Below are 10,724 nucleotides of genomic sequence, written 5' to 3' on the forward strand. Positions count from 1 at the left end.
CGCTTTGTTACCAAATCATAGAAGGGAAGAGTCTCACACTTAAAGGGAAAGATGTTAATATGTCTTATATGAGTTAAACTTTCAGATTGGATGCAAGAGAATATAGTGACAAACATATAAGTGAGATGATCCATAAATCCAATTCCTTTAGGATTTGAATGAAGATGTGATGTTAATCTCGCTTGAGTAGTTTCTCTTAGTCTAATGTGATTATGCAACTCAGTTTACGCTCCCGCGAAATTCGTTACATTATGATGAACTGTTTTCTTCCTTTTTGGATTTCATTTGCTTAATCCATTGTTTCTCATGAAAGAAAGGGAAAAAAACCATTTGCATGAAACCGACATCAACCTACCTTTTTTAGCATGTCGTGCATCCGTCTAACATTATATTGTTATGTCTCTATATCAGGGTCGCAAAGAGTCTCATAGTTAAGGGAGAGATGTTAATATATCAAATGTGAGTTAAAGTTCCACATTGGATGCAAAAGTAGATGTTAAACAACATATAAGTGAGATGACCAATATACCTGATGACTTAGGGTGTGTTTGTTTCAAGGTTTGTAATATGATTCCCGGGAATGTGACATTGGAAATGCAACATTCCCATGTTTGTTTCAAGTTTTGAAAATTTGTTCCCAGAAATGTTATTTGCACATAATTTCTTCTATTGTTATTCCCATGCTTAAAGGATGAGAATCTAACATTCTCATGAGAATAGAACTCAGCTTGCCATAACTTCCCACTACCACTCACGTTTAGTTTCATTTTTATCTTCTTAACTAAATAATTTCTAAAACATTTCCATGAAATCTAAATTTTTAACAAACACATGAGTTGGAATGCTATTCCTAGAAATATCATTCCTAGGAATATCATTTCAAGGAATGTAATTTCTTACTTTGAAACAAACACGCTTAGATTTTGGTTCATTATGTGGTGTCATTTTTTTAACTCCTTAAAAAAACCATAAAATTACCAACAACTTTCGGACAATATGTTTGACCGACCAATCCCAATTAGCACGAATGATTAAACCAACACATTCTTTCAGTAAAAAAAAAATTATGATTAGAGATGGTTTAAGTATAAGGGATATTTCATTTTTCATGATTAATTTGAAATAAAAATTCATTTTCAAGTTCACGGCAATTTTCCAACTTAAGGGTTTAACCTAGCAGTAGAAGGACAAACTTTGAATTTCGAGATTCAGAGTTTCGAACTCTGTTAGTATCCTTGGAGATAGGTAAATATATTTTTGAGCGCTCTTTTATCTCTAAGACTATCCAAAATGGTGGATACTTAATCTATTTAGCACCATACTAAATAAGCACCAAATTATGGAGCAAATAAATATGATGCTTGTAGAGAAGGGTGGCTATGGAAGCACCCTCTCTCTCTCTTCACTTTTTTGAGGCCCTACCTAAATAAATTGTATAAAAAAATTGTTGAAATTTAACGATTTAGAGTTATTGGTGGGACTAATTTGGTCATTTTTTTGTGGGGTGCTCGGTTGGCGAGATTGAGTGCTTATTCAGTTTTAATATTTAAAAATTGTAAAATTGATGATGTGTATATATATGACCCACTTAAGCACCTAAAATAGGTGCTCCATGTGGATGGTCTAAGGTCTTTCCTACATTGGACATAATGAACACTCTCGCACCATAAATGTTATACCCCAAGAATCATCATGGTGCAATAATCATTAGTGATATCTCGTGTACATTTTTCTTTTTTAAAATTAGTCGTAAATGTATTAAATAGTTTTTCTTTGTATTAAAACACATTTACGTGCATTTGTTATTAAAAGACATGACATAATTTAAAAAAAAATCAAGATAAACATTGTCGAAAATTCGTAAAATTGAATTTGAAAAATCACTGAATTATAGCTAAAATTTAATTTTGGATATCATTCAATTCTCCTTTTATATTGTGTTTGTTATTGTTATTTCTTTAAAAAAAGTTCATTTAGAATACGCCCATCAGACTTTAATTTTTCATAAAAAGATTGAGGCTTTTCAACGACTACTATCGGAATCTACAATTTACAATTTAAACAAAATTGTGTTTTTTTTATTATAAAATATTTAGGTGAGTTAGACTCTGGAGAACACATCAAGGTCAGGACATGTCTCATGACTCAATGAACACTTACAAAATTACCTAGAGATCCCCTGTCAAAGAGATTATTACGCTAGTAGCGGGGATTGAATGCACGCCCATAAGAATGAGTCAACTCATTATTAGTTGAGTCAACCTTGATTATGAATACTATTATTAGTACTAATAGCAAAAATAGTGAATCAAAAGATGTTACCATATAATGATATCATTTAAATAACATTTTTTTTTAATCTGATCCAATAAATGAGACATTTAATAGAATCATTTTAATTTAAATGACCACATTAATGACTCTTAATTTATTTTATCATGATTATATTTAATAAAATGAAAAAAATCACAAAAAGAAAATATTAAATATGTCAAATTATTCAAATTATAGTATTTGAAATTTAGAGATTTGTTTTTTTTTGAAAATTTAACGATAATTTTTTCAAATACATGAAATATTCCCAAAAGACAAAAAATATTTTTGTTTTTTGTTTATTTAAAAAACTTAAAATATTCAATAGTTTTTTTCCAAGTAATCTCAATTATTTGAATTTCGATAGCACATCACTCTTTCTTTGCAATGTAATTTAAATTTTTTATTTTGTTTAATTAATGGCTACAATTAAGGATATTATTTAAAGAACATTTTAATTTTTTGGTTGACCTCTTTAAAAAAAATGTCTGTCCTATTAAACGATACAATTTAATATTTATAGGATCAACCCAATTAAAATGACGCATAAAATATAATTATTATAAATTATAAAAATATAACATTTCAAAATTAATTACAAATTTTTTTTGTTTGTAAATTAAATAGTACCACAAAAGAAATGAAGGTAAAACATTAATAAAAAAAGGTAAAAAATTCAAATAATTCAGTTTTTTTTATACGAATAGAAAAATTGAACTTTTTGAATTTTAAATATCTTTCATTTATTTGATATAAAATACTTCAATATTTGTTTGTTTCCATCTTTTTTTGGTTTATTTGTTTCCTTTAATTAAGGGTTATAATTAACGCTGTTATTTAATTTGTTTTCTTTTTCCTTCTCATCCACCAAATAAGGTATTTTCATTCTTAATAATTAAATGAGACATGTTAACCTTTATGAAATCATTCTAATTTAAATTAAATGACATATTAATTACTCTTAAATTGTTTTATCATTATTATCCTTAATAAAAGGAAAAAAAAAAAATATTTGTGAACTATATAAAATTATTAAGTATACAAATACATGAAACTTTCGTGTTAATATAATTCATTTTGGCTTGTTAATAATACCAAATACGTGAAACTTAGAAAGAAAAAAAGAAAACAAAAAGAAAAAAGACACGACATTGAGACAAAAGATTGAAATGAATACATTTTTTTTATTAAAATTGTGCATGGAATTGCTTGCAAATGGAGGTTATTTATAATACAATGTAGATAGCAAAATTAACAATATTTTTAATAGTCCCTGAAAAAAATTATTTAATAATAACTATCTAATTGACAAATCAAAGGAGAAAAAAAGTCATATATTGATTGTCAAATAAATGAGATGAAATGACACTTTGTCAAAAAAAATAAAAAATAAACCATGATTATTGATCAATGGTTGATTGAAGCTTTTGATACATTCTATTGAAGAAACTATGTTAAGTGAAAATCCGTCATAGTAAAACATAATGAAGTTTATAGATGTCTTCTTAAAAGAAAAGGTTTGTCCAAATTAGATGATGTGAACCAATTGTATGCAACCTTTAGGATGATGTTTAACATATCTGGACATGTCTGGAGATGTGTTTAAAAGCATCAATTATGATTCATCAAATAAGAGTTCATGTGTAATATATCATTTGTGTAAGACAAAAGTTCATAAAATAAATATAGATAAAGACTAAATCAATTTATTGAGATTAGTTTTTCGACATATCAATTCATTAAAAATATTCAATCACCCTAAGGTGTCTAAACTCTAACATCTTGATTCTATATCAAATACAAAACATTGTCTTGACTAAAAATTATATTATTGATGTTGAACGTCTTGAAGTCGTAGAATGTAGACACATGCTCTCCAATGGGACCCTGAGAAAGTAGCATCAACAATTAACAATTAGATACAAATAAAAAAGAAAATCAACCCTATAATCTACAAACAAATGGTTAAACTTCCATCTTTTAAAACACATAAAATACTTGTTATTACAAAATAAAAATTATGGGGGAAGAGACACATGAAAATAATGAAAAACAAATTGTCTATATATAGGGGAAAAAATCAAGGCATGATCAATTTTGATTGGTTGATGAAAACTAAATTAGTCATGGTTCATCTTGATTGGCAAATAAAAAGATGAATGAGTCATAATTCAATTTGATTGGATGATAAGAAAGCATTAAATGAGATGAAGAATGTGAAGATGCCACATGTACTCTTCAAAAAAAATTAAGGCAAATATATATAATAAAGATAACTTAATTTCAAAATTTGGACCAGTCGATAATAATGACATATTTATAGCGAATAAAAACATATTTAACCATGTATTTAATCCTATATTATATGTTATATTTTGCATCAAACTTATGAATTATATTAATGGAATCTATTAAATGTTGCAACTTCAATCAACTGAAAATTGATCAAATTAAATCGCGTATAATTAGATCAAAATGGATTTTATTTAAAAGATTCATCCAAACTGAACACATGTAAATTTAAATTTGGACTGGATGTGTAAACTTTTTTTTTACAATAATGTAAAATAATTTTAAATTGATAATGCATGCAAATTAAATGTGTATCATTATTATATACTTTTGTAATGCATATGGTGTTAATTAGTTAATAAACAACTTTCAAGTTGTCTCCTAAAAAAACAATTTTCAAGTTGTAAGTCAAAGGTGATAGTTAAACATTTTTTGAAGATCGTATGGATAGATGGTACTTCATCATAGGCATGAATAAGCCCTTGAAACACTCACCGTGCCTTGCAAGGTGCTGTTCGAGCGCTATCTTATTCCATTGACTTATCCGTTGGAAGACTTTCAAATGAATGGACCCCTAAAATCCAAACCAAAAATCATCATCTATTTCTCCATTGACTCAGCATAAGCAAAGACCGTTGTTCATTTGAAATAAAAAAAGGAAAATGAAATGATAAAAAAAAATAAAAATAATGAAAGATAATAGCATTGGAAGTACACACACATAAATAGAGAATAGAGAAGTTGATGTTGAAACTCCGTCTCATCTAACAATTTTGACATTTGTTTTATCAGTTGAGTTGTGACTTATTGATATGAAAATCTTAGTTTTATTTTTGGACAGAACAATTTCTAACCATATTTTATTTAGGCTAAAATATGGTATTGGTCTCTGCAAAATGGATCAGTTTTGGTTTTAGTCCCTGCAAATTTTTTTTATAGTTTTTGGTCACTGCAAAAATAGGTCAGTTTTGGTTTTAGTCCCTGCAAATTTTTTTTTATAGTTTTTGGTCCCTGCAAAAAATTTTGTTTTTGGAAATAGTCACTGACCCCAGTTATGTGATGATTTGTCACTTTTATAAATTAAAAAATAATTATTGTATCTGTTTTATTATTATTTTTTAATTAAAAAATAATTATTGTTATATAAATTATAAAAAATAATATTCTTTTTATTAAGTAAACACATATGTCACATATGCACAAAAGTGACAAATCATCACATAATTGGGGTCAGGGACTATTTCCAAAAACAAAAATTTTTGCAGGGACCAAAAACTATAAAAAAAAATTGCAGGGACTAAAACCAAAACTGGCCTATTTTTGCAGGGACCAAAAACTATAAAAAAAATTTGCATGGACTAAAACCAAAACTGACCTATTTTTGCAGGGACCAAAAACTATAAAAAAAAATTTGCAGGGACTAAAACCAAAACTGGCCTATTTTTGCAGGGACCAAAAACTATAAAAAAAATTGCAGGGACTAAAACCAAAACTGGCCCATTTTGCAGGGACCAATACCATATTTTAGCCTTTTATTTATCTCCAATCAAACTCTAAATTATCAATGTCTCTTTCATCTAAGAACTGGAGAGTTAAAAAAAAAAAAACTAGGACTTATCCATTGCTTATTGTATTGCAAGATTAAGGTAACAAAACATCAAACTTGTCTTGATTTTTTTAAGGCATGCAGAAAAATACAATTTATTTATAATAATTTAGAAATATTTAATTGAGTTGCCGGTTTTCTGAGAAGTCACTTGGTTGAAAGAAAAATACTTCAACTCCGTGAAACTCAGTTCGAGACTTGGCACTATGAAAGAAGAATCAGATTAAATATGTCAAAAAACAATATTTAATTAAGTTAGGTGGTTAGATAATATTTCACCTATAATACTAATGGTATATTGTACTCCCTCCGGTCACATTTATAAGCAAAAACGAACTTTTAAAATTAATTGAATACATAATGTATTTGGTCTATATATAGACCACATACATTAAATATTGAATGAATCTAAAAAATACTTTTTTGCTTATAAATGTGACCAGAGGGAGTATATTATTCTAACTTTTTCAAGCTATTTAAATTTAAATAAACTTTTGATGTTGATCAATAGATCTTCATGTTGATTTTTTTATGTGTATTTTAAAATCAGTGTGTAGAGTTTCATCAAAAAATCAGTATGCAGAAATTGTTGGTAAAAAATATAGATAAACATGTGGAACACAATATATTAACTACGTATATCCATGTAAAACGTGATTTATAAGACTGTGATGTTTCATAATATAAAAAATAAAAATAAAAAGACTCTGATGTTTCTTTAATTAATCTTTGTATAACGAGTGTTTGTTTGTGAAAAAGTCTCACAATGCTATTGTAAAGTAAGAGATCATGCCATTCTTTTTAATGACAAGGTAGCAAATATTATAGAAGTGGTTGATATGTAAAGAAGGAAGAAATAAGAACTTTCTTTTTGCTAATTGGTTGACGAATCCACTTTTTTGTTTTCAATGTATTTGATTTAACTATTTGTAGTGGATTTGAGTACCCTTACTACTCAGTAATAAATTATTTTGCTTATGAAAAAAAAGTAAGAGGGAGGCCAAAACTATATATACTTGCAAAATATCCATCTCTCAAAAACAATTTAAATTTATCTTAAACTCTTGTGGTATAGTGTTGTGAGAGTAGATTAGATATTTGCTTTGATGAGTATGAGTGTATGAAAGGATTATGGAATGGTTAAGAGCGGTCTACGTGTTGTTAAAATTTGTATATAATGCTATTCTTGGATAGTAATTAAACAATGGTCGTAACTTTTTCTCTGCTTTGTAATTTTCAAGTTATGTTCTCGAAATTCTGTTCCTTTATTTGTCATATGTTAGTTTTTTCCAACATTTAAAATTTAAAATCTAGAACATATTTAAATTTTTCAAGTTGGCAAGATAATTAAGGAACTTTAATCACACAGAAAAAATCAAAAAATGGAAAAGAAAAAAAAAAGCTAGCCAGTTGTGTGTTATAAATAAAATAATACATTTCCTCAAAAAAAAAAAATACATTATGCTTTCTTAATTTTTCTCAAAAATATATTTCCTTTTTCCAGAAAAAGCATGTCCAATATGAACCGATACGACTCGTCGTCTAGTTAATTTGATTCCCTCAAATTAAAAAGGGCAATAAAAGGAAACTTAATGCGATTTTTCTTAACGTCTTCGTTTGAGTTGTTGGCAATATCCAAGATGCTTCATTGTCAAGGTATACTACGTCAAATTAAAAAAGTTATCATGTATTTATTTTAGGAGGTAGAAAAATAAAAAGTTATCATGTAGTATTTGTATTTCATTGAATTCATCTATAACTAATTTTCTTTTGGCGTACTCATCTATAACTAATTTTCTTTTGGCGTGCTACGAAAGTTCAAATTAAAAAGACAACATAGTTTTTTAGGTTAATAATTAAGTAAATGATCCTATAAATATTCAGAATTTGATTGGTTCAAATTATATATTCTAAAACGTGTCAAATCCTCAATGCACAAGTGTTTAAATCGAATGACTAAAATACTGTTTCGGTTTGTATAATTTGAACCATATATTCACAGCATTTTGCAACATATAAAACACTGTATAACAAATAATATAGTCCAAAACAAAATAGAACACAACCTAACAAAATAAAACATCATATAACACATAATATTGTCCAACATGTCATACACAATCGTTAACGCATAATGTTATCGAAATGTAATACAACTGCGATGAAATAAAATTCAGCGAGTCACAATTAAGTAAAACGATAGCCATAAGACCATTTATGTAGTCAATTCAATAAACTAAAAAGAGAAATAAATTCCTAATGCCTAAACCCACTCAAAGATCGCTACATCCTCGTCTTCATGTGAACCAAAAGATGATAAAGCTGCCAAAGGATGGTCAGTGTAAGGGGTGGTCTCGTAGGGACAATCATAGCCAACAAAGGAAGGATGTTCATTGTAGGGGTGGTTCCACGTGGACAACCACCTTTACTTGGGGGGGGGGGGGGGGGGGGGGGGGGGGTATTAGGGAAGATCCCTCGAAGCATCAACCTTCCTTATTGTTCTAGTATGTGGAAACAACACACTATGAGATTCTTTTTATCAAGAGAGGGAAGAAGTTGACGAGCAACATGCTTCGATCTCTTCTTCATAAGAGAGTGATTCTTTGGTTCTGTCAAATAACTTGAACGCAAACATACTAAAACAATGAAAATCAAACAAAACTTAGCAAATTAGTACCTATTTCGGATTATATATGCCAACAGGAATCGGTAAATCAGATGAAAGAAAAAAAGAATTGAGAAAATGTATACTAACATCTTGTGTAGTTGTGCGAAACGTCTCTAATTTGAAGAATTGAACGAAATTTAGTTGAAAATTAACATATTGAGAAGAGATTCAGTTTTTTTATCTCGCAGATGTGAAGTGAGAGGAAGTGCTAATTAGTTGTGCATATATAATGGTACCATTCATATTTTGTTCCAAAACGTGTTTGAGATTTTATATTCTGATTGAAGGCAAATTTGAAAATGGGAAGGGCGCCGGAGAAGAAGGGAATGTGAGAAAAGAATTTCTCTATCAATTTTAAGGTACAAATTGCGATAGACCTCTTTTAACCAATCAAGCAAAAAACCAACATTATGATCTCTTAAAGCCTAATCATCAACACAAAAGTTTGTTTCTCTCGAGATATGCTTCAAATAAATTGTCGATCCATATACATGAAGATAACGCAAGACCTATTTTTACCTCTTTCAAAAGTGGTTGGAGGGAGTGATTAGTAGTAATTCTATTGTGAATCATGTTCAAAATGTTATACATACAGGATAGGATAGGATTTGTTTATCATTCTCAAAGGCTTGAAGTCGAGACAGCCCTCATCTTTAGACCCACACATCTTCGCACAAAACACAAGCATTTCCTTTATTTTGGAGAAGAATTCCAGATGAATTGCGACAAATTCCTTCCACTTCTTCACAAATAGAGATAAGCAAATTAGTTATTTGCATGACATATCTTAGGATGCAAGCTAACGAGGATTAAGCCAAGGTTAGTCTTCCTGCAAACAGTATATTTTTTATTTTCAAGTTAGAGAGCTTCTTTATCATTTTTTCCAAGTCAAATTTAAAGGAGTCCTTAAAGATTCTCTTGTGAGCATAGGAGTTCCTAGTTACATCCCCAAATCCAAAGTTTGGTCGACATTAGTTTCTCTTGGGTCGAGGAAGATTTGGTGTATGTAGAAGAGATCTTGCTTATTAAGGTAAGAGTAGTGCTATCAATACTTTCATTTGAACACTCTCTTATTGGTTTAAGTTATTGAGGATCTACACGTTGAAAATAAAACCCATGGAAAGTGATGAGACATACATTGATTCCATCTAATGAGTGTTAGAGAGAGTGTATAAAAGTGAATGTTGATAGCATTTCTCATTAGGGTAATCTTGAAAGAAAAAAAAGATCAGGTTGTATGAGATTCTTTTGAACCCTGATTTGCCTTCACTTCGCCTTTCAGAAGGGATGGTCTCAAAGTCAAGGCAAAAGAGTTGGTTAGTATCATTATTCATTGGTACAAACAGATGAAGGGTGATTTTGATATTACAAAAATGTAAATGTTAAAGAGCGTCTTAATGACACTTGTTAGCAAGATTTTTAAAAAAAATGTTAGTGTGACTTTCAAACATCTCTTTCGAGGTGTATGATTGTGGCGAGGTCAAGATGAGTATTTTTTTCAAATATTTTTCTCCTCAAAATGCACTAGAGAATTTTGGAAAAGTAGTGACATCATCTATAAGCGGTGTTCAAAAGAGAGTGTTACTATCACTTCTCATTTGGAGGAATGCTATCAACACTCACTTTTCAACATTCTCTTTGTCACTCACTCTTTTATTGGATGGAACCAATGTATGTCCCACCACTTTGTAAGGGTTTTATTTCCAAAGTGTAGACCCGTAATGATTTAAACCAATAAGAGAGTGAGTATTAGAGAGAGTGTTGCTAGCACTTCTCATTTGTACAATTCTTTTAAGACAACTTTTAAACAACTCTCTCATAGTCTCATAATGTTCTTACTCTCTC

The sequence above is a fragment of the Medicago sativa genome, chromosome 2, assembly GCF_051527215.1.
Source record: "Medicago sativa cultivar Bolivia chromosome 2, Bolivia_mono, whole genome shotgun sequence".
Lineage (NCBI taxonomy): Eukaryota > Viridiplantae > Streptophyta > Magnoliopsida > Fabales > Fabaceae > Medicago > Medicago sativa.